The sequence below is a fragment of the Oryctolagus cuniculus genome, chromosome 7 (genome assembly GCF_051225735.1).
Source record: "Oryctolagus cuniculus isolate XC-2025 breed Fujian yellow rabbit chromosome 7, ASM5122573v1, whole genome shotgun sequence".
NCBI lineage: Eukaryota > Metazoa > Chordata > Mammalia > Lagomorpha > Leporidae > Oryctolagus > Oryctolagus cuniculus.
In genome coordinates, this window is record NC_142873.1 from 48,520,813 (window position 1) to 48,539,828 (window position 19,016).

At 43.3% G+C, this 19,016-nt stretch overlaps 1 protein-coding gene across 6 annotated transcripts in view; it reads left to right on the forward strand.

The window, feature by feature from the left end:
• Nucleotides 1–19,016, forward strand: part of OTUD7B (OTU deubiquitinase 7B) — a 67,580-nt gene that overhangs the window by 18,679 nt on the left and 29,885 nt on the right. For 2 of the 6 annotated variants that reach the window (XM_017345918.4, XM_070077758.2), the window contains exon 2: nt 11,701–11,877. The exons of the other annotated variants lie outside the window; for them this stretch is intronic. The gene's annotated coding sequence lies outside the window, so the exon portion shown is untranslated. The remainder of the gene's footprint in view (nt 1–11,700; nt 11,878–19,016) is intronic. 6 annotated transcript variants of the gene reach the window in all.

The following is a 19,016-nucleotide window of genomic DNA, read 5'->3' on the forward strand; positions in this document are numbered from 1 at the left end:
TGGGGAAGCAAGTGGAAGAAAGCTTTACCATTTTTTAAAGATTTATTTTTATTTTTAAAGATTATTTTTATTATTTGAAAGGAAGAGTTACAGAGAGAAAGAGAGAGACGGAGAGTGATATATATGTTCCACTTGCTGATTCACTCCCCAAATAGCCAAAACGGCTGGAGCCAGGCCAGTCCAAACCCGGAGCCAGGTGCTTCTTCTGGGTATCCCACATGGGTGCAGGAGCCCAAGCACTTGGGGCATCTTCCGCTGCTTTCCCAGGTGCCTTATCAGGGAGCTGGACACAGGACGTGGAGCAGCTGGGACCTGATCTGGTGCCCATAAGGGGTGCCAGCATCACAGATGTCAGCTTTACCTGCTGTGCCACAGCACCGGCTCCCAAACTTTTCCATTTAATAGTGAGAGCCTAAGCTCAGTCATACTGTGAGTATGTGCTTTATATGTTACCTTATTTAGTACTCATAACAATTCCATATGATGCTCTTCACACCCTTTTACAGATTGATTTACCCCAAGTATTTATTAGTATGGTTTAGCACTATTTCTGGTTCTGAGGATTCCATAGAGAGTATCAGATGAGGTTCCTGCTAAGACACAGAGAAGTTAAATAACTTGCCCAAAGTCACAAAACAGGAGAGTGGAAAAATTAGATACAGCTCTGACTGATTCCAAAGGGAGTGGCTGTAACCATTATTACATTACTCTGCTGGGTACATATTGTGTGTTTCCTGTGAATATATATAAATCAAGTCCTAAAATAGGTGGGATTCCCAGTATTTCTTTGTTATAAATGTTCTTGATGAATCCAAGAAAGAAGTCTTAGTGCTGACAAGCACACCTGCCAGCTCTTTGCCTTCTTTCTGGGTCTCCACCCACTCATACCCGTGTGTACACTGGCAGTGTGACTGACCAGCTTTGGCATTTGGATGTTTTTGTGTTTTGAGTACTGGGAAGGTTCTTCCTTGGCTTCCTAAAAGTTCCTTGCTGACTTACAAGTTCTTACTTGTAGCACAGTGTTGAGTAATGTGTTGCTAACGTTGTAATGTGGAATTTTTCTTTTTCCCCCAGTTCTTTCTGGTGAGTATGTTAGTGGGGACTCTGGTCAAACTTGCTTTTAAGTTCAATGGAAAACACTCTCTGTATTCAGAGGACTAGAAGAGAGTTTTGAGGTTGGGAAGAACATAAAAATATAGCATCTTTGGCCGGCGCCGTGGCTCACTTGGCTAATTCTTCGCCTGCAGCGCCCACATCCCGGGTTCTAGTCCCAGTTGGGGCGCGGGATTCTGTCCCGGTTGCTCCTCTTCCAGTCCAGCTCTCTGCTGTGTCCCTGGAAGGCAGTGGAGGATGGCCCAAGTGCTTGGGTCCCTGCACCCGCATGGGAGACCAGGAGGAAGAACCTGGCTCCTGGCTTCAGATCGGCGCAGCGTGCTGGCTGTAGCCGCCGTTGCGGGGGGGTGAACCAATGGAAGGAAGACCTTTCTCTCTCTCTCTCTCTCTCTCTCTCTCTCACTGTCTAACTCTGCCTGTCTATATATATATATATATATATATAGCATCTTTTTTTCACCTGATTCTAGGTCTGTTCCCTTACTTGTGTTATCTGAGTGCTTGCTTGCCATTATCACTGTATACCTACATGGGATGAGTGGTGTTATTGTGGGGTTAACAGCTTAGAAACAGACACAAAGATTTCTTTTAAGCATTACCTAGTAGAAAGCATTAAAAATATACTTAAGACTGAGAGGGTGGGGTCAGCGCTGTGGCATAGTGGGCTAAGCCTCTGCCTGTAATGCTGGCATCCCATATGGGTGCCAGTTCAAGCCCCGGCTGCTCCTTTTCTGATTCAGCTCTCCACTATGGTCTGGGAAAGCAGTAGAAGATGGCCCAAGTCCTTGGGCTCCTGTACCTGTGTGGGAGACCAGAGGAGCTCCAGGCTTCCGATTGGCTCAGCTCTGGCCATTGCAGTCATTTGAGAAATGAACCAGCAGATTGAAGATCTCTCTGTCTCTCCCTTTCTCTGTAACTCTACCTCTCAAATAAATAAATAAAATATTAAAATTCATTCTCAAAAAAATGGTGAGGAGCTGAGTTCTGATAGGAATAGAGTTCCACTTGAGTTCTGGAGATTGATTAGGTGGGATCAAGTTTCAGGTATTAGAATTATTTGGTATTGGGGATCAAGTCAATTTAGTATTAGTGATCCAGGAGTACTTGGGTTGCGAGGCTCATGATGTTGACGATTTATGTGGTTGTGTGTAATCTGCAAATAATGCATAATACTTTATAGGTGCACAGTGTGTATATGTTAAATCTTTTTTTTTTTTTTTTTTTTTTGACAGACAGAGTGGACAGTGAGAGAGAGAGAGACAGAGAGAAAGGTCTTCCTTTGCCGTTGGTTCACCCTCCAATGGCTGCCGCGGCCAGCGCGATGCGACCGGCGCACCGCGCTGATCCGATGGCAGGAGCCAGGAGCCAGGTGCTTTTCCTGGTCTCCCATGGGGTGCAGGGCCCAAGCACCTGGGCCATCCTCCACTGCACTCCCGGGCCACAGCAGAGGGCTGGCCTGGAAGAGGGGCAACCGGGACAGAATCCGGCGCCCCGACCGGGACTAGAACCCGGTGTGCCGGCGCCGCTAGGCGGAGGATTAGCCTAGTGAGCCGCGGCGCCGGCCCTGTATATGTTAAATCTTAAAAAGGTATTTGAATGCTGAGTTTTGTCAGTTTGTCTCCCCAGGGCAGATTCCTCATTGTTAAGTATTCCTTCTTTAGAAGAACATTTATTAAGCATTTAATTGTGGGTAAAGAATTTGGGAAAGGGAATTGGGTTAACAACAATTTATAATATCAGATTGTTGCTGACTTGGTGATCTTAATATTTACAAAGTGAATTAATTAGGCCTAGCATTTTAGGGCATAATTTAAAGGGAAATCTGTGGTTTTGCTTATCAGAGCTAATTCTGTGCTTTGATGACAGAAGTAATGTCTCGAATTCTACTCTTGATGAATAGAACAGACTTGTTTTTCAATTCCAGTTAAACTGGGTTTGATTTTTGATGTTTGAGATACTTGCCTCCAACATTTCCTTTTATTCCCTTTTCATTTTTTTCCCTGAATGAGAATTTTGAAAGCTGCAAAGCTAACAGTGATTACTTTTATCACCAGCATTACTACTAATAATATTAAAAATAGTGATGGGATAGGAATCATTCTTAGAAAGGTTGGATTATTGGATTATTTCAAGGAGAAAGACTCAGGGCAATGAGATATATGCCAGATGACTTATGTACTAATTGATACATTTTGTACTTTTCTTGGAACAGAGAAAGAAGAGCAGAGACCTGTTAACTCTGGAAGCTTGGCCTGGTACTATGTTATTGTGAAGTGTTGCCTACACTTTCGCCTACTGTATGGGGCAGGAAAGTTTAACATGATTTGTCATCTATTTGACCTTTGAGGCTTACAGTACATTTCTTTGGAAGCATTTGTCTATATGGTAAATAACTCATCCCAATTTTTTGGTAAGAGCAACCACACTCCTATAATATGGATTTTATGTAATAAAATTGCATTGGTCGAGATCAATACCTGCTTGGTATCCCAAAGTAGCAATATTAAGGAAATAGTGCCATTGACCAAAATATTTGGTTAAATGTTATTCTCAAACGACTACACAGTCAGCTTCTCATCATTGGCATTTTTTAAGAGGAGTGTATGATTTTAATAATCCAGAAGAGCACAGTAAATTTTGAAAAGACCCTTATGTTTTAAAATTTCCTTTTTGCCTTTTTCTTTTAAGTCCCTGGCACTTAGTAGATCTCTGTTGAATAAAAAGTTAGCCAATACCTATCTTGAACTTTTCTCTGGAACCTGCCTACTAGGGGAGCTTGTCAAAAGAAGAGCTGGAGATTATTGGCTGATGCATCCCCTTCTCTTAGGCACCTGCTTGGCGTTAAGTGTTTATTGAATGGTTGAGTCAGGAGGTTAAGGTTTTGTTTTTTTTTTGTTTTTTTGTTTTTTTTTTTTTTTTTTTTTTTTTTTGACAGGCAGAGTGGACAGTGAGAGAGAGAGACAGAGAGAAAGGTCTTCCTTTGCCGTTGGTTCACCCTCCAATGGCCGCCGCTGCAGCCGGCGCACCGCGCTGATCCGATGGCAGGAGCCAGGAGCCAGGTGCTTTTCCTGGTCTCCCATGGGGTGCAGGGCCCAAGCACCTGGGCCATCCTCCACTGCACTCCCTGGCCACAGTAGAGAGCTGGCCTGGAAGAGGGGCAACCGGGACAGAATCCGGCGCCCCAACCGGGACTAGAACCCGGTGTGCCGGCGCCGCTAGGCGGAGGATTAGCCTAGTGAGCCGCGGCGCCGGCCGAGGTTAAGGTTTTCATCAGGGAAGAATTGCAGTGACCTGGGTGCTACTGAGGGGACTGGTGGTGGCCCTTCCTAAGTGGAAGAAATGTCAGTTTCCAGCTACTTGAGTAACTGTGAATATGGGGAAAATTACTGCTTTGATGCTTTCAAGCTTTATACTTTTGAACAAGAAGTAATATGTTAAAATGTGGTGCTTTATCTCTCTCTTTTTTTTTTTTTTAAGATTTATTTATTTGAAAGAGTTACAGAGAGAGGAGGAAAGGCAGAGAGAGAGAGAGAGAGAGGTCTTCCATCTGATGGTTCACTCCCCAGTTGGCTGCAATGGCCAGGGCTGCGCTGGTCTGAAGCCAGGAGCCAAAAGCCTCCTCCAGGTCTCCCATGTAGGTGCAGGGGCCCAAGGACTTGGGCCATCCTCTGCTGCTTTCCCAGGCCATAGCAGAGAGCTGGATCAGAAGTGGAGCGGCAGGGACTTGAACTGGCACCCATATGGGATGTTTTACCCGCTATGCCAAAAGCGCCGGCCCCTCTCCCTTGTTTTTTTTTTTTTTTTTTTTTTTTTTTTTTTTTTTTTTTTTTTTTTTTTTTGACAGGCAGAGTGGACAGTGAGAGAGAGCGACAGAGAGAAAGGTCTTCCTTTTGCCGTTGGTTCACCCTCCAATGGCCGCCCGGGCTGGTGCGCTGCAGCCGGCACACCGCGCTGATCCGAAGCCAGGAGCCAGGTACTTATCCTGGTCTCCCATGCGGGTGCAGGGCCCAAGTACTTGGGCCCATCCTCCACTGTACTCCCTGGCCACAGCAGAGAGCTGGCCTGGAAGAGGGGCAACCGGGACAGAATCCGGCGCCCCGACCGGGACTAGAACCCGGTGTGCTGGCGCCGCAAGGCAGAGGATTAGCCTATTGAGCCACGGCACCGGCCCTCCCTTGGTTTTATTTTGTGTTTTATTCTGTTCAGAATTTAGTGAGAGCTATGATTTCTGTAAAGTTTATGAAAAGAGTATTGTGGCTTCAAGCTATCAGTAGAAAATAAAGAAAGATTATTCCTTTATGACGCATAATTCTGTTCTATCCTCTTGCCACCAAAACTTCAGACTTTAGGGATATAAGTTAGAAGAGTATTTTCTGGCCGGCGCAGCGGCTCACTAGGCTAATCCTCCGCCTTGCGGCGCCGGCACACCGGGTTCTAGTCCCGGTCGGAGTGCTGGATTCTGTCCCGGTTGCCCCTCTTCCAGGCCAGCTCTCTGCTGTGGCCAGGGAGTGCAGTGGAGGATGGCTCAAGTACTTGGGCCCTGCACCCCATGGGAGACCAGGAGAAGCACCTGGCTCCTGCCTTCGGATCAGCACGGTGCGCCGGCCGCAGCACGCCGGCCGTGGCGGCCATTGGAGGGTGAACCAACAGCAAAAGGAAGACCTTTCTCTCTGTCTCTCTCACTGTCCACTCTGCCTGTCAAAAAAAAAAATATTTCCACTAATTTTTGGCATACCTTAATGATTTTCTTTATAGAAGACTTCCCTTCCTAAATAGGATGTGCTTACGTGATTAGATTTTATGAGTATATATCTTTTTCTTTGATACTCATCTGTATAAGTAAGAGATTTATAGAAGTGAAGTTGACACTTTGAGGTGCAACGACTTTGAGCAGCCCTTGTCTTGACAGATGAATAGTTTTTTTCCCCATACTATTTGTTGAACTCTTTACTTATTATAGAGTTAATCATGTGTATAAAGTTGATTGAAAATGGGAATAGAAGAAGGAGAAGGAAGAGGGGTGGGATTATGGGAAGAATCACTGTGTTCATAAAGTTGTACTTATGAAATGCATGAAGTTTGTATTTCTTATATAAAAGGGGAAAAAGAAAAAGAAGTAAGAGATTTAGCTGGGTAGCAGGGGGAAAGTCATTTTGTTATAGATAAATGCATAAAGTGGATCACATAAAGAATTGAGATTGGTGATATGTGAAGTTAAGTAACAATGGCCAGGAAGGCCAACATTTCTATTCCATACCCAGTTATACCACTGGTTAATTTTGTGGCTTTGGGCAAGTCACTTTATCTCACTCAACTAATTGTAAGTGTTCTCATCTGTAACTTGAGGGTGTAGAATGATCTCTGATGTCCTAGTTCTAGAAGTCCTATGATGCTAAATTACCAAACAGGGAAAAAAGACTATATGTACCTCATCTCCAGGTTTGTTTCACCAAAGATCCAAATGTGATGTGTTAATTATGTAAATAATAGAAGGATATGGTTTAAATTCTCAGGTACCAAAATTGTCAGATTGTATTATGTGCTCTTAAGTAATTTTATGTGCTAAATATAAAAGATTTGATTGTTTCATGAAAGGTATAACCTTTCATAGTTCTCAGTATCCCTTGGTTCGAATTTCATCTTTTTTAATTTTAATTTTATTTTTTAAAGATTTATTTATTTCTTTGAAAGTTAGAGTTACACAGAGAGAGAAGGAGAGGCAGAGAGAGAGAGGGAGGTCTTCTGTGTGCTGGTTCACTCCCCAGATGGCCACAACGGCTGGACCTGGGCCAATCCGAAGCCAGGAGCCAGGAGCTTCCTCTGGGTCTTCCCGTGCAGGTGCAGGGGCCCAAGGACTTGGGCCATCTTCTACTGCCTTCTCAGGACATAGCAGAGAGCTGGATCAAAAGTGGAGCAGCCAGGACTTGAACTGGCACCCATATGGGATGCTGGCACTGCAGGTAGTGGCTTTACCCGCTAGGCCACAGCGCCGGACCCTGAATTTTATCTTAACTCCAACCTAGAAATAAGTGTATGTTTGTGGACTTGGTGGCAGGTAGAGAGGATGGTAGTGACTAGGAGACACTGTGGATAGTATTTTGGAAAGCAAGACGTTAAGAGTTCTTTAACCTGTAGAGTTTGCATGGCTAGTTTGTTATGATTTCATTGGCACATCCCTGGAGGACTGATATGAAGCCCATATACAGAGTCAGAATACCTGTGTCTGTCTCGCTGAGTGTCATTTAAGCATTGTAAACTTCTCTGTGTGCATGTGTTTCCATCAGAAAAGATGAGGTTGAATGCCTTAAAGAGTTTTTAATTAAAAATTTATTATGAAGCTGTATTTGTAAAAGAGCTTTAAAAACAAAAAATTGCAACAAATGAAAAGCTAATCTTAGTGGGCAGACAACTGTATAAATATATTTGTTCTTACAGACTTGATTATACATATTGATGGGGTGAATTTGAAACTAGTACATAATTCAGGCCGGCACCGCGGCTCAATAAGCTAATCAATCCTCTGCCTGTGGTGCTGGCACACCAGGTTCTAGTCCTGGTCTGGGCGCCGGATTCTGTCCCGGTTGCTCCACTTCCAGGCCAGCTCTCTGCTGTGGCCCGGGAGTGCAGTGGAGGATGGCCCAAGTGCTTGGGTCCTGCACCCGCATGGAGACCAGGAGAAGCACCTGGCTCCTGGCTTTGGATCAGCGCGATGTGCTGGCCGCGGTGGCCATTGGAGGGTGAACCAACAGCAAAAGGAAGACCTTTCTCTCTGTCTCTCTCTCTCACTGTCCACTCTGCCTGTCAAAAAAAAAAAAAAAAAAGAAACTAGTACATAATTCAGAAGTCTATTTTAGGGATAGATAGCTCTCAATTATCCACATACATGAATAGATTAGAACCATGGATATTTGTGAGGCATCTACTACACACTAAGCAATATGTTAGGCCTGTTTAGACTATTTTAAAATATAGAGGAAAGCTACAAATCTCAAGGCTATTAATTGTATCTTGAAAGTGCTCTCATCCTCTAGCCTGCTGAGCTTTAAGACTCATCTAAGTGTCGGGGCTGGCGCTGTGGCGCAGTGGATTAATGCCCTGACCTGAGGTTCTGGCATCCCATATGGGCACTGGTTCAAGACCTGGCTACTCCACTTCTGATCCAGCTCTCTGCTATGGGCTGGCAAAGCATACAAGATGGCCCAGGTCTTTGGTCTCCTGCATCCGTGTGGGAGACCTGGAAGAAGCTACTGGCTTCAGATAGGCGCAGTTCCGGCCATTTCGGTCAGTTGGGGAATGAACCATGGGGTGGAAGACCTCTCTCTCTCTTCCTCTCCTCTCTCTCTGTAACCCTGACTTTCAAATAAATAAATAAATAAATAAATCTAAAAAGGAAAAAAAAAAAAACCCAGCTAAGGGGCCAGTGCTGTGGCAAAGTGGGTAAAGCTGCCGCCTGCAGTGCCAGCATCCCATATAGGTGCCAGTTCAAATCCTGGCTGCTCCATTTCCCACCCAGCTCTCTGCTGTGGCATGGGAAAGCAATAGAAGATGGCCCAAATCCTTGGGCCTCTGCATCCATTTGGGAGAACCAGAAGAAGCTCCTGGCTTCGGATTGCCCAGCTCAAGCCATTGTGGCCATCTGGGGAGTGAACCAGTGGATGGAAGATCTCTCTCTCTCTCTCCCTCCCCCTCTCCTTCTCTCTCTCTCCCTCCCTCCCTCCTTTCTCTCTCTCTGCCTCCGCCTTTCAAATAAATAAATCTTTTTTTAAAAAAGATATGTTGGAAAGGCCAACTAATGTTACAGTGCAGTATATAGTAATACCAAATGCAAGCTGAATGTTTCATTTTTGGCCTACAGGTGTTCAAATTAGTTTTAGGTATGCTCCCAAAAGGTAGAACTGTAGAATGGAGAATTACAAAGAAAAAAAAATATTAGGGGCAGCTGCTGCTTGGGACACTAATTACCTATATCAGAATGTCTGGGTTTGAGTCCTGGCTTTATTCCCTAATCTGCTTTCTGCTCATGTGCACCCTGGGAGATAGCAGGTGATGGTCTAAATAACAGGGTTCCACTGAGAGATCCAACTGAGTTCCTGGCTTTCCTGCTTTGGCTTGGCCCAGTTCCAGCTGTTGTGGGCACCTGGGGAGTGAACCAGCAGATGGGAAATCTCTGTCTCTCTCTTCCCCTCTCTTTCTGCTTTTCAGATAAATAAAAAAATTTAAAAACATAGTAATAAAACATGTATTTCTTTGAATTAGATTATATAATTTTATGAAAGGAAAATTTTTTTTCTAATTGTTTGAGGCTTTTTTTCTTTTTTCTTTTTTTTAACTTTTATTTAATGAATATAGATTTCCAAAGTACAGCTTATGGACTACATTGGCTTCCCCCTCCCCCCCGATGACTTCCCTCCCACCCGCAACCCTCCCCTTTCCCGCTCTCTCTCCCCTTCCATTCATATCAAGATTCATTTTCAATTTTCTGTATATACAGAAGATCAGTTTAGTATACATTAAGTTTTTTTTTCTTTTTTTTTTTAACTTTTTGAGGCTTTTAAATAATTGGTAGTTATGTATGCTGAGGAAGATTGATTTACCAGAAGAAATTTACAAAGTGAATTAATTTCTTATAGATAACTAAGAGCAGATGCTATAGTAATTTGATTTTTTTTCTTCTTGTACTATTTCAAATGGAAATTTTATAATTGATAGTGAAGTGTCTAGTAGTAGGAAACAAGAAGTACAGAGAAGGTTGCCAGTTAACCAAATGTTTGGAAATTGATTCCAGAGAAAGCGTATGTTTTGCTATTAGCCTACCCTGTATTGATTTGTAGAACACTCTGTGTCAAAAAGTCAATAATCTGAATCTTTAAGGGCTCAAGTAGAACTTTTATTTTTGTAGACTATTCTTTTGAAAGCTGAATTGTTGAAAACCCAGACCTTGGACTATCCTTGGCCTTAGCTGAAAGGAAAAAGAAAGAATTCATTGTGTAACAAATAGACATGCTGGTCTGGATCTAAAAAAATAAACATTAACATGATTTCTGTTTCTATTCAAGGTACTATTGTGCTAGTATTTGTGATATATTTTTTCTGACTTTGCCCACCCCCATTTTTCCAAAGATCACTTCCGTTGCACAAGCTTTCCAATTTATTAAATTGCCCAAATAACGATAATGCAGTCGTCTTATTAGTAGCACTGAAGAGGCAAATGCCAGTTCATCAGTTCTCTATGGAACTAGTCCTTGATGTTTGTAATGGGATTTGTCTCCTGGAAATTAATTTTATTGTTTGTAGGCCTGATACAAAACCAGAAATCCTTGAATAAATAGTGAAATTTTATTCTGACACACACACACACACACATACCAGTGGTAGTGATGAAGCCACAGGGACAATTCTTGAGATCTTAATGGTGTACATCCACTACGGCACATGGTGAACAAATAAATTATTTTGGGAATGGTTAATTATAAGGTTGGTTGAGTTAGAGTTTTTTTTTTCCCCTCTAAGTTTAATTTAACAGAAGAAAGTAGACATTCCCTGAGTTTATCCTGCAGTGGCGGTATAAAACTACCCAGAAATATGCAGAATGTAAACATTTCCTTTCAATGAAAAAAATACACAACATACATCACATTAAGAGAATATTATAGAATCTTTGAACCTGGAATCAGTAGTAAGGAGTAAAGGTGGGGAAGTAGGACTGATAGATTAAACACTAGAACATCAGTAAAAGTTATGAACTTGCTGATCCTGGAAGTTGGCGAGTGAGCTAGTTAGCTGTGTCTGTTCATATAGGAAAGGACAGATACTAAGCTTTTGCTCTTAGTTTTGAGGTATCATCTCGGGAGATATAGAACTAAGGGAGTCCTTTCAGGACATTTTCTTGAAGGCTAGAGTTGGAAGACAATGGAATAGGAATGACAGATTGGGGACTGGCGTATAAGTGTGTTAAAACTGTGCTTTGGAAATGGTTGTAAGGCTGGGTGGGGAGGGGGTGAGTTGTTTGGGAGGAGTAGAGCAAGCTTTTTTTAAGGAAAGATACGGGCGGGGGAGGGAGTAATGCTGGGCACCAGTGGAGTGAGGCAGTATTTGGACAAAAGGAAGGAAACTGGTGTTTTTTGAGGATTTCTTAATTCCATTTCTTAATGGAATCCTAAAAACAGGTCTGAAATGCAGATAATCCCCTTTATACATGAGGAAACTGAGGCATGAGGGGTTTATATTACTTACCCACCTCAGGCCAGAGCCAGTTCTTTCTCTCAGTGTGGTGTCAAAGGAGTTGAAGCTGTGAGAGTGGACTTGGCATGTAGACAGACTGTCCATGGTTTCACAGTCCTCCTCCCTAGGCTGACTGTGCCAGAGTGCTGTGGTTTCGGGAGTCGCATGGGCTGCGCTCATTGAAGTCTGGATTCTGCTGGTTTTTTACCTGTGTAGCTGAGAGCATATTGCTCAGCTGTGTGAGCTTTAGCAAATTCCTGTCTAGCATGCAGTTAATCATAAAACCTCTTAGGGGAGGAAGTTTAAGTGAAGTGCTATCTAAAGCTTTAACACATATTTTACTTTGTCTTCATTTCTTCTTTTCAGCCCCATCTCAATCCCTCTGAATTGTACATAGGCCCCTGGAGACTGGAATTTGGTCATATTTTATTTCTAAGAAAGTTATATTTGATTTTGTTGGAAGATCCCACATTAACTAAAATCAGTCTGCCAAGATAATCATTCATCTCTCCCTCCCACCTAATCAAGAGCTGTATGAAATCTGTAAGTGCTTTTGTCCCTCCTCTTTCTCCCTGTTTGGATTCCTTGGGGCTGACATCACAGACATGGAGGAGTCTCTGACCTTTGAAAATTCTTGACGGTCTTGAATGTTGTGGTTTTTCCAGTGGGTTTTGTGAGGAGCTGAAGAGGACTCAGATGCAGCTCTAATGCATGTGGAACCGGGAGTGGGACAATGGTAGCTGTGGATGTTGTTAAATTTGAGAATGTAGGGTCAGTATTATTTCAGGCAGTTTAACGGAGCTCTGTTAGCTATAATCATTACTTATTTTGGGGTTGTTTTTATCTATGATTAAGTAGCTGAGCATGCAGACTGATTTTAATGCAGTATTAGTCTGAACTAAACAGTGTTTAGGAAGAGAAATCTGTCGCAGTCAGTCGTGTAACAATCTTAAGCAAATATGTTTGAGATGTGCCAATGTTCTAGACTTGCTTATTTACAACACCGACTGTTAATACTGTTGTGTGTGTGTGTGTGTGTGTGTCTCATAGGGTACTCCACAAATAGACTTCAGTTCATCTGAATGAAAACTGATTGCATGCAAGGTGGATGCTATAGATAAAGCATGAGCAAGAACAAGATTCTTGCCCTCAAATTCTGGTTTAGTGGGGAGACATACATGCAAATGAACACAAATACCATGCACCGTGTTAAACGTTATGATATTGCTATTGATGCTCCAGGGAGGAAGTGGTCTACTTTGGAAGCCAGAGTATGCTTTGTAAAGGTGGGAGTAATGAAATTAGTCTTAAAGAATAGGTAAGAATTCCCCTGCTAGACAAGAGTCATTCTAGGCAGAAGAACTATATGTATAAAGAGCCTGAGATTTGAAACACTTAGTATACTTGAGGAATTATCAATACAAGGAAAGGAATGATGGGAGATAGTTAAGGCTAGAGAGTTACGGCCGGCGCCATGGCTCACTAGGCTAATCCTCCGCCTTGTGGCGCTGGCACACCGGGTTCTAGTCCCATGGGAGACCAGGAGAAGTACCTGGCTCCTGCCATCGGATCGGCGCGGTGTGCTGGCTGTAGCACGCCGGCCGCGGCGGCCATTGGAGGGTAAACCAACGGCAAAGGAAGACCTTTCTCTCTGTCTTTCTCTCTCTCACTGTCCACTCTGCCTGTCAAAACAATAAAAAATAAAATAAAATAAAAAAATTAAAGAGAGAGTTAGGTAAAGTCAGGTCAGAATGGACCTCATTTGTCATGTATAGAAATTTGGATCTTACACTTGAGTCTTTGCAGATCCATTGAAAATTTTAGAACAGTAGGATTTAATACTATCACACTGCACTTTAAATTGTTCACTGTGGGTGCTTAAAGAAGCTGATCAATGACTGGAAAGAGGAAAAGGGGGAAGTTAGGAAGCTGTTTCCTAGGGTCTAGTTTATAAAAATAGAATAAAAGAGAAGTTGCTTATGGAAGGCATTGGGTGGATTAGAGAACCCTTGAAAATTAGTAAAATATTACTTGTGAGGAAAAGGTCAGAGAGAAGTGTAGGGATGGCTCCCAGGCCTGAGGCTTGGCTGACAGGGCTGATGTGGTGTCACTGGCTGGAATTGGCAGTATTTTTTTTTTTTTTTTTGACAGGCAGAGTGGACAGTGAGAGAGAGAGACAGAGAGAAAGGTCTTCCTTTGCCGTTGGTTCACCCTCCAATGGCCGCCGCGGCCGGCGCGCTGCGGCCGGCGCACCGCGCTGATCCGATGGCAGGAGCCAGGAGCCAGGTGCTTATCCTGGTCTCCCATGGGGTGCAGGGCCCAAGCACCTGGGCCATCCTCCACTGCACTCCCTGGCCACAGCAGAGAGCTGGCCTGGAAGAGGGGCAACCGGGACAGAATCCGGCGCCCCAACTGGGACTAGAACCCGGTGTGCCGGCGCCGCTAGGCGGAGGATTAGCCTAGTGAGCTGCGGCGCCGGCCTGGAATTGGCAGTATTGCAGTAGGAATAGTTTGAAAGGGTTGGGGACAGAGATGAGAATGAACTCATGTTTTCATGTGTTTTTAGTGCCTGTGGGATTCCTAGGTGAGGAAGAAAGACTTTGGGGCTGTGGAGTCACCCTTAAATCCACTTGTGTTCCATCCAAACTATTCTTACTGTAATGAAGGTGGTCTTTTGACAATTCAAATCTGCAGTGCCCTTCCCCTGCTTACAGCCCATCAGTAGCTTCTCCTTACTGCAGGGGTGAAATTTTGAGTCGTTTTGCAGGGTCCCCCAGGCCTTCTCTTTGTCTTCATTTTGTGCTGTTCTCACCTTTATGTTCCTTCTTGTCACAGAACTTTGACACATTTCCTCTGCTTGGAGCATGCTTCCCTTTCCAGTTTCTCTCTAATTGCTGCTCATTCTTTAATTCCTAGAGAAAAATCACTTCCTTAGGCAAGCTTTTCTTGACTCCCTATAAGAGATAATGCTCCTCCCCAGTCCCAGCATTTATTACAATTGTTTGTGAAATTCTGGTTTTTTCTTTTTTCTCCTTACTGGAAGCTGTGTGAGAATAGGGATTGTGTCAAGGTCACTGCTGTGTGCTTTTTAAATTTAAAAATTTTTTACTTTTATGTATTTGAAAGATACAGAGAGTTAGAATATGAGCATGCTTCTGGCTGCTGGGTCACTCTTCAGATTCCTACAACAGCCATGGCTGGGCCAGGCCAAAGCCAGGAGCTGGGAACTCAGTCCCAGTTGCCCACGTGGGTGGCAGGAACCCAACTACTTGAGCCATCATCTGCTGCCTTCCAGGATGTGCATTAGAAGGAAGATGGAATTATTAATGGAGCTGAAACTCAAACCTAGGCGCTCTGATGTAGAATGCAGGTGTCCCAGATGGCATCCTTACTGCCGAACCAAAAGCCTGCTCCCCCAATTTTTTTTAGATTTATTTTATTTATTTGAAAGAGTTACAGAGAGACAAAGGAAGAGAAACAGAGGGGTCTTCCATCCACTGGTTCATTCCCCAAATGGCTGTAACAGGTGGAGCTGAGCCGATCAGAAGCCAGAAGCCAGGAGCTTCTTCTGGGTCTCCTGCATGGGTGCAGGGGCCCAAGGACTTGGGCCATCCTCCACTGCTTTCCCAGGCGCATTAGCAGGAAGTTGGATCGGAAGTGGAGCAGCTGGGGCTCAAACCAGCACTCGTATGGGATGCCAGTGCTGTAGGCCAGGGTTTTAACCTGCTGCACCACAGTGCCAGCCCCAGCCCACATTTTAAAATAATTAACTTTTATTTATTTATTTTTTTGAGAGCCAGAAAGAGAGAGAAATAGAAAGAGATCTCCCACTCATTGGTTCACTCTTGAGAGCCAGGAACTCAAACCAGTCTCTCATGTGGGTGGCAGAGACCCAACCACTTGAGCCATCACCTGCTGCCTCCCACAGTGTGCATTCACAGGAAGCCAGAATCAGAAGTGGAGCTGGAACTTGAACCCAGGCAGTTTGCTGTCTGCTGTATGTGATGTGGGCATTTCAACTGGCATCTTAACAGCTAGAGAAATTATCTGTCTTTTTAAAAAAAAGATTTATTTATTTTTTGAAAGGCACAGTGACAGAGAAAAAAGAGAGATCTCCCATCTTCTGGTTCACTCCTCAAGTGCTCGCAATAGCCAGGGCTGGGTCAAGCTGCATCCAGGAGCCAGGAACTCAATCCAAGCTTCTCACGTGGGTGACAAGGACTCAAGTGCTTGAGCCATATCTGCTACCTCCCAAATGCAGTTAGATTGGAAGTAGAGGTGTCAGGACTTGAACAACAGAATTGTTGAATGGATTGTGCAGATGGGCTTTAGAATTGCTTAGGAAGATGGTAGGATTTGAAATGAGGAAAATATAAGGCTGTTATCCAAGTGTTTAACCAATATGATAGTCACAGCCCTTTCCTATGGTATAAGAGTTAAGTGAGTAAGAATTGGTATAGTTTGGAAGCAGTGTGGTGCAGTAGAAAGAGCAAGGGTTCAGATGATCTGGGTCCAGACTGGATCACCCACGTGACTTTTAAGCATTTTTTCATTCTCTACTTGTAAGTTGGAAATCATGAATAAGATAGTGTGTTGGAAAGTGCTGCATATATGAGGGATATTCAGCAAGCTTGTGGAAAATTCTTACTATGAAAAACCATCCATGGGGTTCAAATTTTTCTTGCGTCAAAATATTTATTTTTTAGAAGTTCATTTTCTATGAAGTTCTATAAACTTCTAAAAAATGTTTATTTATGGGGCAATGTTGAAGTGTGGTGGGTTAAGTCGCTGTTTACCAATATCCCATATAGGACTGCAAATTCAAGTCCTGGCTGCTCTGCTTCCAGTCCAGCTCCCTGCTAATGTGTCTGAGTGAGCAACAGAAGACAGGATGGTCCCATCTGCTTGGGAAACCCAGATGGAGTTCCTGACTCCTGGCTCTGGCCTGACGCAGCTTAGTCTCTTGAGGCCATCTGGGAGGTGAACCAGCAGATGGAAGCTCTCTCTGTCTCTCCCTCTCTTTCTGTCACTCAGCTTTTCAAATACATTAAAAAAAAAAAAAAAAAAAAAAAAAACAAACAAAAAAAAAACAAACTTGTTTTAAATATTTATGACATAAGGCTGGTGCTGTGGTGTAGTAGGTAAGACCGCTACCTGCAGTGCCGACATCCCATATGGGTGCCGGTTCGAGTCCTGGCTGCTCCACTTCCCATCCAGCTCTCTGCTATGGCCTGGAAAGGCAGTAGAAGATGGCCCAAGTGCTAGGGCCCCTACACCTGGGTGGGGGACCCAGAAGAGGCTCCTGGTTCCTTGCTTCAGATCGGTGCAGTGCAGCTCTGGCCATTTCGACCAACTGGGGAGTGAACTAGAAGATGGAAGACCTCTCTCTCTCTCTCTCTCTCAGTCTCCTTTTTTCTGTGTAACTCTGACTTTCAAATAAATAAATAAATATTAAAAAAAAAGACACAGATACATACAGAGAGAGAGGTATCATTCTTCCATCTGTTGGTTCACTCTCCAAATGCCTACAACAGCTGGGGCTGGGCCAGACTGAAGCCAGATAGAACTCCATCTTGGTGTCCCATATGGGTAGCAGGGACTCAAGTGCTTGAGCCATCAGCTGCCTCCCAAGATGACTCCCATTGCTGCCTCCTAAGGTGCAGGAAGTTGGATTAGAAGCAGGGTAGCCAGGACTTGAACTGGGCATTCCAAGCACCAGCTTACTGCTGTGCCCCAACGTTTACCACTATGTTTCCGTGAACTTTTTGAAGTAGCCTTATATTAACTTGATTGCTGTTGTCACTTCAAGATGGTATGGAGGGGCTGGCATTGTGGTGCAGTGGGGTAAACTGCTGCTTGAAATGCCAGCATCCCGTATTAGAGTTTGGGTTCAAGTCCTGGCTATGCTACATCTGATATAGCTTCTGCTCATATGCCTTGGAAGTCAGCAGACCCAAGTGCTTGGGTTCCTACCACCCACATGGGAGGCCAGGATGGAGTTCTTGGCTTCAGCTTGACCCAGCCCTAGCTGTTGCAGCCACTTGGGGAGATTTTTCTATCTCTCCCTTCTCTGCCATACCACCTTTTAAAGAAATAAATATTTTAAAAAATAAGATATCAAATATACCTCAATAAAGCTATAAAAAGAGGATATGAAGTGAAGTAGAGGTGAGAGGCAGATAGTAGCAGAAGTGAATTTTGAACAAGGTCTTTCATTTATTCAACATGTTTGGTTTATATGATAGCACAAATATTTACAAACAAGTACCAACAAGTACCTATATAAGGAAGGATTTTGTAAAATGAGGGCCACTGACTGGCTTATGGTAACCTTTTTTTTTTTTTAAAGATTTATTTTATTTATTTGAAAGGTAGAGGTACAGAGAAAGAGAGAGGGAGGGAGATACAGAGAGAGAGAGTTCTTCTATCTGTTGGTTCACTCCCCAAATGGCTGCTTCATCTAAGTCTCCTACATGGGTGCAGGGGCCCAAGGACTTGGATCATTTTCCACTGCTTTCCCAGGCTCATTAGCAGGGAGCTGGATGAGAAGTGAAGCAGCTGAGACTTAAAATGGCACCCATATGGGATGCCAACATTGCAAGCTGCAGCTTGACCCGCTATGCCACAGTGTTGGCCCTTATGATAACCTTTTGATGTTGATGTACAGTAGTATTTATGTAAAGAAATGCTTTATTTAATAATTTTCCATGAAAATTCTATCAGGTGTGGGAGTAGATTTTATTCTGCAGAACAGAATAAGGATCATTTTGTGAAAATTATAGGGAGAGAGAGGCTGTTAATAGCTTTTGCTTTAGTTTTAGAAGAAAGTTTTCTAACAATCAGAGCTGTCTGACAATGAAGTGGACACCATGACAAAGGAATGAGTTCGCTTTCAGAGCTTGTAGTCAACTGAGACTGGATGATTTATCTGTTTGAAATGAAATAAAAGGGTTCCTGTGTGGAGGGCAGACACTGGATTTAATAATTGCTAAAGGCCATTTAAGTTGGAAGACTGGAGGATTTTGACTCCAACTGGGTTCTGTGTATATAGCAATAAATGAATAAATATTTGAGTGCATCCTGTGTTGTATTTTGAAGACTGAAAGCCAGTGTTTGGTTTTTTTTTTGTTTTTTTTCCTTACTGTGTTGAGAGAAAGGCACAGACTGAGAATTAGTCATTGGCTTTGATAGTCCCATGTGGAACTGGAGAAGCTCAAGCCAGGTGTTGGTGGTGATGTAACAAAATCATCTGTCCTCCCGTTGGGTGGGGTTAGGGTGGAGTCCCTGGTGTGTACCTGGAGACATCAGATACTAGCGTGTCTGCCAAGAAGTTTGGTTAGTGTTTGAACTTTTACTGCAGAGCAAGTCTTTCTAGATAATGTTGGGCCTCTAAATTATTTTTTTTTTAAAATTTTAAAAAAGAATGACCTACCTGCTTGTTGACATGTGAGAGCTATGAGTCCATGACCTTGCCCTGATGTTTCTAATTTCCCTCTCCCAGATGTCTGTGTCTGAGGCTTGATATCTCTTCTTTCTGTTGAGTACCTTTATTCTGATTGCTATTTGTGTGTTTATTGTATATTTTCCATGTGCTTTCAAACATTAATAAAGTGGCTTTACTGTTACTTGGCTTTTTTTTTTTTTTTTTTTTTTTTTTTTTAGAGAAAAGTTTGAGATTCATT